A 12,580-nucleotide genomic window follows, 5' to 3' on the forward strand; every position below is an offset into this window, starting at 1 on the left:
TCGACCACATACTGTGATTTATTGTCCGATGTTGGTTTGTTTTGTTTTAGGAGGATGAGAAACAGTCATACAGTACTCACACATACAGACATTTGGAACATCAGGATACAGAAGTGACTGTTACTGAGGTTTTGCCGGAGCATGCTTGATCCCAGCAACCACAGAGAGAGAGAGAGAGACAATATACATCAGGTTTGGACTCAGTAGGCCTCTGTAGCATTTGGGCGCCTGCCCTCTACCATCCACGCTGCACTGCAAAGAACAGCAGGAAGAACACTGACCTGAGAGGTTTCTGTGACGACTGTCAACATTTTTAAATTTGCAGTTTGGTTGCAAAAACAAAGGCAAAAAGTAACTGTCTGTGTTGTGTCTTTAACTCTTCAGTGTCTAATACTCCAAACCTCTTCGACTGCACATCTACTAACTCATACATGCCCTGATATGGGAGTGTGTGCATGATGAGGATTTTTCCTGATGGTTGATGTCTCTCCAGCCTGTCATCTTCAGTCCATTTAACACACACAGTCTAGATGTCTGGATGATCTATTTCTTCTTAGTGTTTTAGATGTTAAGTCTAAGCCAGTAATAAGCCAGAAAACAGAAGAAAGAAAAACCTATATTGGTCAACATAAGAATGCTAAACTACTTCAAGTTAGATTCACTGGTGATTTGCACTGATTTGTATTCAGTGCTTCTCTGCTGTCTTGCAGTGTTCACGTTTCATTATGGGCAGACATGATGTGCCTTGTCTGGGCAGTAGCAAAGCACAGATGGGTCTTCCAGGGTCGTATTCATTTAGTGTACACTGTAGCAAGAAATTTTGCAACAGAGAAAGTAAACAAGCTTTTGTTATTGGACACTTTCAGGTAGTCTCTTCTGTTTGGTGCCTAGTGAATACGACCCAGGTGTGGCCTTCAACGTGATAGTAGAACATTGCACAGAGGTATAGCTGCAACACATTCCTGACCACAGACTTTTTTTAAATGACACAATTGTGCTCTTTACTGACTTCCTTCTACATACTATTGCTTTTTCATTATTAATAATCATAAATAATATAATCAATAATTATGGGAACCAAAAACCCAAATGTATGAAAAAATAAATAATATCAATAATTACAAACTTAAAAATGAAACAAAATAAAAATATATAAATAAATCTTGTAGCCAGTGATCCAGCTGTCATTATTATTACATAAAAAAGACTGCAATGAAAAATCTGCTTAATGGACAGAAAATGTAAAAAAATAAGATTTATCGCTTTAAATTAAAAAAAACATGGAATGATTAAGGCGAATCCGCTATCCTGTAACAGAAAATTAGGCAAATACAGTGCAACAAAAATTTACATCAGATACCCAAACGTTGTGGAGAGATTAAGAAACGAAAGAAACCCAAATGTTTTGGGGTTGTTTTTTTCTTATTAATGGCTTTGCAATGGCTAAAAAACAAACCTGGCCACATTCAGCTTTCATGGTGTAACCAAAACCTCCTGAATGATGATCCTCCCATCCTGTGTGGCCAGATTCAGTGTTGTCTACTTTTCTTCTTTTTGAGAAATCCTACTGAGCTTTTTAAATTATCATCATTATCCAGTGTCTTATGGCCTCGGTGATTGAAATGGTGAACAGTGTAAGGTCTTGTTTATAAAGTTTCATGCATTCCAAATCCTAAATCCACTAAACACTTCTTAGACACATTGCAAGAGGGGCTATTTTTTTTTTTTTTTAAACACAAACATCTGCATTCAAAAAACAGGGCCTTCTTCCATTTTGGAATGTAGAGATTAAAAACTGAGACAACAGTGGAGTTGCCATCCAATTCATCATTATTATGTCTTTTGTTTCAAATTTGTTTGTCAGCATCCACATGAAACAGGAGGTCTTTAGTACCAGAAAAACCTATGAAGCGCTTCAGTGTTCTTTTATTTTTTTGGGAGGTGAGAGGAGTTTGTCTGGGCACAGGCTTTTGGAACCAAGGATTCTAGCATGCCACCATGGCCACGCCCCCTGGGATATGTTACGCCCCCAGGCGCACACAGCCCACAGACTAGGGGGTAGCATCTTCAGCTGCTTCTTGGGGTGTCACGAGGTGTCCCAGGCTGTCCCAGGAACGTCATACAGAGATGCTGGATAGAGTATTCCTTAATAGAAAGCCCATTTTATTCCTTATTATACAGGCTGTTTTCCAAAGGATATCTGTTTGACCAGTGCCAACCTGGTGGTGAAAACCCAGACAGTGTGACTGAGGAAACCAGGCTCTCTGTCCAGCTAGACTTTCTCTGGAGGTTTCCCCAGGGCTTTTGACCTCAGTGCTGACTGTGGTCATTGGCTGTACCTGGGGCAAGGTGTATACTGGGCCTGGTTCTTTGGCTGGGGGCATTGCAGTCTTGGGGCCTCAAAAAGATCTGGAGAATGAAAAAACAAAGTCAAGCTACTGGTATCCTGGTATATATGTAAGTCAGTATAGCCTTAATTGACATGCACATTTGAACAACAGATGGATATTATATGATTCAACACTAGATGGCAGAAAAGCCAAAGAAAAGCTGGACTAAGAATGTGTAGTGAGATAAATCAGGTTATGTAATTATAATTCATCTCCATTCCATAACACCCCGTTTATCACTTTTTACACTTTCCACAAAATAGTAACAGTGATAATCATTAAATATCACGGTTATAAGGAAATGGCAGCCTGTCACCGAACAAAAAAAGCAGAACATTCACTTTCTCATGTATTGCTTTAATACAAAAGATGGTAAACTCTAATTGAGGCTTTACTTATTCTGTTAGCAGCATATCTGTATATGAGAATACTATGATGACAGGGAGAGACAGACTGGGACTATGGTCACATGACGAGTGGTTAGTCATCATGGAATAACGACCTTGCACAGTTGCACTCCTCTGTTTTAGATGACAAATAGAACCTAATGGAACCTTTGAAAATGAACAGGGCTTTACAGTGTGTTCACAGGGTTGGTACTTTGGTATCTACATTAACATGTGCTCTCTCCATCAAAGTAGTGTTTAATTCATAAAATGTGCATGTGTATTTGTTCCTGAATTATGTGTTTCTGTCAACTTCCATAGATTTCAGGATATCAACATTGTTAAATAAAAAATAATGGTATAGAATGGTATTGTGGAACCTCAAATGTACCCATGGTAGAGCTGAACTCAGTGTCGCAAATGTTTTCTCTGCTCTACACAACTGCTTCTTTTCAAAGATGAATTCCATGATTTTGCCAGTCATTGTAAAAGTAGCACTGTCCAGCCCAAACTGTTCATGAAAAGTTTTATAATCTGTCATGTCCTGTATGTGTTGAATTGTGCCCCATTGCATCAAAAACACTCACTTTCTGACTCTGAGTTTTATGGCTAGCTGAGGTATGATAGTGATTCCACGTATAGATTATTCACATATAAACAACACATCCAGAACAAAATGAGAGGTTTGAAATACACTTTGTTAGTCACAAAAGACCTAGAACGCATCTTTAACTATGCAAGCAAACAGGGTTGCAATTACTGATAAAAGCATTAAAATGGGAATATGGTATAATACGGATCTAAATAATAAAACAATAATCTGTATTTTTATACATATCGTTTAGAAATAAAGAAAACAACACTGATACATTTTTTTTATAGATCAGAGCAGTAAAGTTATTTTTTAATACCTACAGGACTCAAATCAAATAGTTAAAATATATTTCTGATGATCATTTTAGAGCAATTCTATGATGTGCAAATTGTAAAATAAGGTAAAATATTTTGTATTGCTTAGAAAACCCTGGTGCGGTTGTATATTAGTGTATATGTCACATCTGGTGTTTTATGAGGACCCCGGGAAGAGTAGCTGTTGTTTTGGGAAAAGCTAACTGAGAAAAACTGCTAAAAATTGTGAAAACTATTTTTAAAAATGCAATGCAGTTTTAAAAAGGCAGTTGTATTTATCAGGGGTCCATGAGACCTGATCGTGAAAAACATGACACAGGCACAATCTGATTACAATTGATCAGATCCTCAATCAGATCCCCAAAAATTTGTTAATTTACCAAATAACAATTTTCAGGAACACTCTTTGTTCCTGAGAAATATTGATTTCAGAGCTCTAGTCTTGGGCCTAGTCAATTACTCTTGAGGGAGGAATTTTCAATGTAGCTGAGCAATCATGCATTACTACTGCAAATTACTACTGAAATATTTTAAGAGCCATTGTGCAGGGGAATGGGGATGGGTGAATTATTTGATGAGGAAGAGTCCCTAATAAACTTTCAAAGAGATGTGGTTGGTTGATTCTCTACATGTTTGCTCCTTGACATGGTTCTTGACATGATATACGTCTGTGCTGTTTGGATGAACAGTGAGAAGTTGAAAGGTTTACAGTGTATCTGGTTGGTTGGTGAGTGGAGAAGGGCTCTCAAGGGGAGGTGGAAGGATACATAATAGTCTGGCACACATAATCTGGCACACATCACTCAACCTCCTATCCATCCTTTTATACCGTTACTACACAAAGAGCCAGTCCATAATCAGACAGCGTGCTTTGTTCTCTGAATATGATCCCTCCAGTTAATAACCAGATAACTGATCTCATTGATGCCTTATAAAAAAACGAGAAACGATAACCTGACTACCAATGTTTGAAGGTAGAGTGTCGGTTGTTCAGTCACAAACAGGCACCAGCATAAACAGACCCTAACATCTGTTGTTTTCTTTTTTCACACTAACTGGTAGAAGACAACACAAATGCTGCAAACATTGAATGATGTAATGCCACACACAAGGACAGTTAAATGATGACATTCTCCCTCAAAGAAATCTCAAATAAACCATTCAATTTTTTTGGAAGTGTTGTTTCATGTATACTGAACATTTACATTCAGACTTGTCCGTAAACTTGGTTGTGCACAGAAACAGGACCTGGGACCTTTGATAATTGGGTATGGATGTCACAGTAATATGGCTGTTGCAGTGCAGTCAGGCAGAGGTTTAACAGAGCAAAAATGTGTTTAGGTTCATGAGAGGGTTCACGCAAGCTTATTATGGTATTACAGGATAGGCCTACTGCAGACAACAGAAGGAGGACGTTTAGTATGTAATACACATAGGATGTGGACAGACGAATGACAAGGACATTATTTTGCTTCAATCAAAATTAATCTCTGCCTCTCTTCTTCCATAATATAGTGCAAGACACAGTATTTGTATTTACAGGTGCTGGTCATATAATTTGAATATCATCAAAAAGTTGAAACTTGTATAATGTATACATTCATTCCACACAGACTGATATATTGCGAGGGTTAATTCTTTTAATTTTGATGATTAGAACTGACAACTAATGAAAACCTCAAATTCAGCATCTCAGAAAATTAGAATATTGTGTATAAGGCTCAATATTGAAGACACCTGGTGCCACACTCTAATCAGCTAATTAACTCAAAACACCTGCAAAGGCCTTTAAATGGTCTCTCAGTCTAGTTCTGTATGCTACACAATCATGAGGAAGACTGCTGACTTGACAGCTGTCCAAAAGACGATCATTGACACCTTGCACAAAAGGTCATTTCTAAAGAGGCTGGCTCTTCACAAAGCTCTGTGTCCAAGCACATTAATAGAGAGGCGAAGGGAAGGAAAAGATGTGGTAGAAAAAAGTGTACAAGCGTACAACCGTACCCTGGAGAGGATTGTGAAACAAAACCCATTAAAAAATGTGGGGGAGTTTCACAAAGAGTGGACTGTAGCTGGAGTCAGTGCTTCAAGAACCACCACGCACAGACGTATGAAAGACATGGGTTTCAGCTGTCGCATTCCTTGTGTCAAACCACTCTTGAACAAGACACAGTGTCAGAAGCGTCTCGCCTGGGCTAAAGACAAAAAGGACTGGACTGCTGCTGAGCGGTCCAAAGTTACGTTCTCTGATGAAAGTAAATTTTGCATTTCCTTTGGAAATTAAGGTCCCAGAGTCTGGAGGAAGAGAGGAGAGGCACAGAATGCACGTTGCTTGAAATCCAGTGTAAAGTTTCCACAGTCAGTGATGGTTTGGGGTGCCATGTCATGCTGGTGTTGGTCGACTGTGTTTTCTGAGGTCCAAGGTCAACGCAGCCGTCTACCAGGAAGTTTTAGAGCACTTCATGCTTCCTGCTGCTGATCAACTTTATGGAGATGCAGATGTCATTTTCCAACAGGACTTGGCACCTGCACACAGTGCCAAAGCTACCAGTACCTGGTTAAAGGACCATGGTATCCCTGTTCTTCATTGGCCAGCAAACTCGCCTGACCTTAACCATATAGAAAATCTATGGGGTATTATGAAGAGGAAGATGCGATACGCCAGAACCAACATTGCAGAAGAACTGAAGGCAACTATCAGAGCAACCTGGGCTCTCGTAACACCTGAGCAGTGCCACAGACTGATCGACTCCATGCCACGCCGCATTGCTGCTGTAATTCAGGCAAAAGGAGCCCAAACTAAGTATTGAGTGCTGTACATGCTCATACTTTTCATGTTCATACTTTTCAGTTGGCCAACATTTCCAAAAATATTTTTTTGTATTGGTCTTAAGTAATATTAAAATTTTCTGAGATACAGAATTTGGGATTTTCATTAGTTGTCAGTTATAATCATCACAATTAAAAGAAATTAACATTTGAAATATATCAGTCTGTGTGTAATGAATGGATATAATATACAAGTTTCACTTTTTGAATGGAATTACTGACATAAATCAACCTTTTGATGATATTCTAATTATATGATTGGATAGTCAAAGGATTGGATAGTCAAAGGATTGGATACACCAACACACTTTTAAACAACATTTAAAAGTATTTTTTTAATATTTAGTATATTCCACATTGTAGAATAATGGTGAAAAAATTACACTTTGAATATATGAATAACACATATGGAATAATTTAGTAACAAAAAAGTCGTAATGTCTTAAAGTAATTATGTTTCTCATTTGCTTATTTGATCTATTCTTGCCATAATATTCACTACTACACTACAGACATAATAATGGCCTTCTGTACCCACCCTACCTTGTCACCCTCTTGTCACCTAAGATGTCACCCTCTGTATGTCCACCCTACCGTATATATGAACATAGTGTATTTACACATACATACATACACTACCACTCAAAAGTTGGGGGTCACATTCCTTGTCCACAATTTCCAAGGAAAGCAAATTTTCAGTCCATTAAAGTAACCTCACACTGATCAGAAATATAGTAAAGACATTGTTAATGTTCTAAATTACTATTGTATGGCAGATTTTGTATGGAATATTTACATAGGTATACAGAGGCTGAAAACTGCTGAAAACTGTTGTGCTGTTAAAAAAAGGAATAAAACTGGCCATCTTTAGACTAATTGAGTATCTGGAACATCAGCATTTACAGGTTTGATTACAGACTCATAATGACCAGAAACAAAGAACTTTCTTCTGAAACTTGCCAGTCTATTCTTGTTCTGAGAAATGAAGGCAATTCCATCTGAGACATTGCCAGGAAACTAAAGATCTCGTACAATGCTTTGTACTTCTCCCTTCACAGAACAGCGCAAACTGGCTCTAACCAGAATAGAAAGAAGTGTTTGATGCTGGCCTTCTAGGCAGATTAGCAAAGAAACAGCCCTATCTCAGAATGGACAATAAAAAGAAAAGATTAAGTTGGCCTAAAGTACACAGACACTAGACAGGCAGATAGGAAAAAAGTGTTATGGGCAGACAAATCTAAGTTTGAGGTGTTCGAATCATAAAGAAGAACATTTGTGAGACACAGACCAAATGAAAGGATGCTGGAAGAGTGCTTGATGCCATCTGTCAAGCATGGTGGAGGCAATGTGATGGTCTGGGGGTACTTTGGTGGTGGTAAAATGTGAGATTTGCACAGGGTAAAAGAGATCTTGAAGAAGATCACTGTATCTTGCAACGCAATGCCATACCCTGTGGATAGCGCTTGATTGGAGCCAATTTCCTCCTACAACAGGACAATGACCCAAAAGACAGCTCCAAACTATGCAAGAAGTATTTAGAAGCAGTCAGCTGGTGTTCTGTCTATAATGGAGTGGCCAGCAAAATCACCGGATCTCAAACCTGTTGAGCTGTTGTGGGAGCAGCTTAACCATAAGGTATATAAGAAGCCCATCCAGCTTGTGGGAGGTGCTCCAGGAAGCATGGGGTGAAATCACTTCAGATTACCTCAACAAATTCACAGTTAGAACATCAAAGGTCTACAAGGCTGTAATTAATGCAAACAATTATTATCTCAGTTAAAAAATATTATTTCTAACCTCAATTACTATATTTCCTATTCATTTTTCTATATTTCATATTCAAACACATTTCATGCATGGAAAACAAGGACATTTGGGAAAGTGATCACAAACTTTTGAACGGTAATGTATATATATATACAGCTGTATACACTGATGAGCCAAAACATAAAGACCACTTGCAGGTGAAGTGAATAACATTGATCATCTCCTAACAAAGGTGTAGCGTAATGAGAAATATCTGTTGAGGAAGAGTAGAAGTGTATTCGACGAAGCGGGTGTCTGGCCTCACCAAGTCTCCAACACATGCTTGGTGATGTTAATCATGGGTCCTGCATAACATCCGCATCTCTAAAGATCTGGAACACCACATGTGGGCCATCAACCCCACCCTCCTGAGCTTATATGGAGAGCTGTGAAACTCTGAGCAAACTGGAATGCAACTGAATGCATGCTATTGTGGACATTTATCTGTAGAGTTTGGATTTCCCCTGTTCCCATAAAGGGCTAAATAGTCTGATATGCTTTAATGTACTGTACGGGTTATGGATCAAACTTCACAAGAACGTTATAGAAATGACTGTCCTTGTTGTATGTCTGACAACAACTTGTGGTAATGCCCCGTCCAATTTTGCACTGATTAAGTGGGACAGTTCCTGTCCTTTGCGTTCATTGTGTTTGCCAAGGTAAAGTAATGCTAATGACTATTTGGGGAAGTGATTTAGATGTCTGATTTTAAGATAAATAGCAATGTTTCCAAAATGTTATTTGAGTTTGTCATCCTTAAAAAGACCTCCCAACATGTGTTGTTGTCATATTTAGGAGTTTGTCTTTGTCAAAAAGACCTCCTAACACGTTGTATTGTAGTAATATTTAGGAGTTTGTCATCCTTAAAAAGACCTCCCAACATGTTGTGTTGTTTTCATATTTAGGAGTTTGTCATCCTTAAAAAGACCTCCCAACACATTGTATTGTAGTCATAACACATTGTATTGTAGTCATTGTAGTCTATCGTTAACAGAAGCTCCTAGCACACCTTCGTGCTAAAGTGTGTCTTATGGTATACTTAGTAGACTTTTAGACTAGTTGGGATGATGTTGAATATATGTAACTATATTTTGTATAATAACTTTATTACTTGATTGGACTAAACTGTATTACTTTGGAATATACAGCTTTGGAAAAAATTCCTGAGGTCTGGGTCTAGGTTGGTCCCAGGGACACATGCCATTGTGGGCATCCCTGAGTTCTATCATCTACAAAAACATTTATTTACTTAGAATATGGAGGCATGTGGTAAACCTTCCGATCCACTCTCTTTCAGCCCTCACTACAAGGGTACATGTCAAGGTCTGGGTAGATCAGACGCTATGTAAACAATCAGTACTTGTAGTCAATGTGTTGGATGCAGGAGAAATGGGCAGGAGTAAAGACCTGAGTGCCAAATTGTTATGGCCAGATGACTGGGTCAGAGCATCTCTGAAAAGGCAAGGCTTGTGGGGTTCTCCCGGTCAGCAGACAAACTGGCGACATGGTATTGTGAATGCCCAAGGCTCATCGACGCACAAGGGCAATGAAGGCTATCCCGTCTGGTCCAAACCGACAGAGGGTCTAATGTGGAAGAAAATGTTAATGATGGTTACGGGAGGAATGTGTCACAAAACCTGCTGTGTATAGGGCTGCATAGCGAAAGACCGGTCAGAGTGCCCTGATGACCCCTGTCGAAAGTGCATACAATGTTCACGAGAGCATCTGAACTGGACCTTGTAGCAGTGGAAGAAGGGTGCCTGGTCCGATGAGTCCCCTTTTCTTTAACAGCACATGGACGGCTGTGTGCCATTTTCCTGGGGAAGTGATGGAACCAGGATACACTGTAGGAAGACGGCAAGTTGAGGGAGTGAGATGCTCTGGACAATGTTCTGCAGGGAAATTTGACATGTGCCACCTACCTAAACATGATTGCAGACCAGGTACACCCTTTCATGGCAATGATATTCCCAGATGACAGTGGCCTCTTTCAGCAGGATAATGCGCCCTGCCACACTGCACACATTGCTTGGGAATGGTTTGAGGAACATGAAGAAGAGTTCAAGGTGTTGCCCTGGTCTCCAAATTCCCCAGATGTCAATCCAATTGAGCATCTGTGGGATGTGCTGGACCAACAAGTCCGATCCACAGCAGCCCCAACATGCAACTTACAGGATTTGAAAGATCTGCTGTAATGTCTTGGTGCCAGATACCACAGGACACCTTCAGGGGTCTTATAGAGTCCATGCCTCGGCAGGTCGGCAGTGTTTTGGCGGCACGCGGAGGACCAACAGCATATTTGGCATGTTTTGGCTCATCTGTGTATATATGGTAACATGTTTTGGAGAAAAATGTGTTATTTAATTAAAATGTGTTTTTTGTTGAACAATATTACCCTAATTAAATGTCCAACTTCTGAGTTTATAAATAGACACTTTTTTTATCATGTTTACCAAAGGAGAAAATAACGGAAAACATCTATATTTCACAGGAATTTAGATGGACAAATGGCTCATTATTTGTCCCTTACACTATTTAGTGCATGTTTTCCCACATAAACACAAATGACAGCAAACAGTTTTAGCAACCATGACACAACGATTTCTACATTGGCTGCCTGCCCCATCCGAATTGCATTCCCACTTCAACAACAGTGCTGTGCCAGGGCGCAGAAATCGATAGGAAAATATTACAGCCAATCCAAACACTGGCGGGTAAGTACAACCATGAAAACCATTATTCTAGTGTTACTGCAGACATAATATGGACATAATACACAGAAGTGCAAAGAAAGAAAAATTCAATTTGGAGCACATTTAAGAGATGCAGATATGTACTGAACCGTTTCAGCACCATATGAATATATATATATATATATATATCTTTTTTTTAAGTCATAAGTGTACTGAAGAGAGTTTTGTTGATCTGACATGGATGCAAAAAGTAAAACATTTCTGCAACAACTAAGAGTATTCATGAACAATGCTAAACTTCTCAGCTGAATTGGTGCAACAGCATGAAGAGTTACGTCCGGAAATAATTGGACACTGACACAAGTTTTGTTATTATGTCTGTTTACCTAAACATATTGAAGTTACATTTAAAAATATGGCCTTAAGGTGCAGTCTCTCAGCTTTAATTTGAAGGTATTCACATCCAAATTGGAGGAAGAGTTTAGGAATTACAGCTCTTTAATATGTAAATTTCTACAAAACATAAGGTAGAAAGACCCAAGAAACAAACAACAACTGAAGACAGCTGCAGTAAAGGCCTGGCAAAGCATCACAAAGGAGGAAACCCAGCATTTGATGATGTCCATGTGTTCCAGAATTCAAGCAGACATTTTCTGCAAAGGATTCTTGACAAAGTATGAAAAATGAAAATTTTATTTATGATTGTGTTATTTTGTACAATTACATTTGAGCAGCTGAAATAAGGGGACTGTGTATGAAAATGGTTGCAATTCCTAAACGTTTTATACAATATTTTCTTCAACCCTTTGAATTAAAGCTGAAAGTTTGCACTTCAATTCCATCTTGGTTGTTTCATTTCAAATTCATTGTGGTGGCATATTGAGCCAAAAATATGAAACTTGTGTCAGTGTCCAAATATTTACGGACCTAACTGTATGTTGCTGTGAGAGGGTGTTGCATCTCAATTATTATAATATATAAAACACTAGATTTAAAGTGTATTGAGAGGTGTCCTCCATCCCTCTTGCTCTGATCTAGTTCGATGTGTCATTGCTCATTACTTACTGTCTTGCCTGCCAGAGAAAGCAGCGATGTTTCTCTGCCAACTTTTTGCTCAGGCCTGGGGCACGAGGTGTCCATTGATTCCAGTCTTCATTGGCTAAAAAAATAACAGCAAAACCAAACAATGTTGACACAATCAATCATTATCATTTCAGTTTTTTTAAATGCTACAACTTGAAATACATATACATTTTATGTACTGATTTCAGATTCAGGATCAATCATGTTCATTCTCTTTGTAAAATACATATTCCTTTTTTGTATGCAATTTTCTGGAAAAGAGGAAGCTTTAGCTGGCCAATCAACATTTTGGACTCACCATTGCGCTCAGATTTCTTCTATCATTGCTGTATTTCTCCCTCGCTCCCTCTTTTTTTCTTTCTCACGGTCTTCCTAGGTATTTCTGGTACGAAGCCTCACAACATCCTACATAACATTTACAAGCACCTGAAAAAACAAGATCTTGAGACACACTCTTTACTGAGGTGAGCTGTCATACGGTTTT

At 38.8% G+C, this 12,580-nt stretch overlaps 1 protein-coding gene across 5 annotated transcripts in view; it reads right to left on the reverse strand.

Moving 5' to 3' along the window:
• Positions 1 to 1,169: 1,169 nt before the first annotated feature.
• The window catches only part of bsna (bassoon presynaptic cytomatrix protein a), a 211,151-nt gene continuing 199,740 nt past the window's right edge, over positions 1,170 to 12,580 (reverse strand). For 4 of the 5 annotated variants that reach the window (XM_020051929.3, XM_020051926.3, XM_029124075.2 and 1 more), the window contains 3 exons: positions 12,395 to 12,522; positions 12,079 to 12,172; positions 1,170 to 2,409 (listed from right to left, as the gene is read on the reverse strand). The gene's annotated coding sequence lies outside the window, so the exon portion shown is untranslated. The remainder of the gene's footprint in view (positions 2,410 to 12,078; positions 12,173 to 12,394; positions 12,523 to 12,580) is intronic. The other variant, XM_020051925.3, reaches the window with a different exon arrangement.

The sequence above is a fragment of the Esox lucius genome, chromosome 12 (genome assembly GCF_011004845.1).
Source record: "Esox lucius isolate fEsoLuc1 chromosome 12, fEsoLuc1.pri, whole genome shotgun sequence".
In the NCBI taxonomy this organism is placed as follows: Eukaryota; Metazoa; Chordata; class Actinopteri; order Esociformes; family Esocidae; genus Esox; species Esox lucius.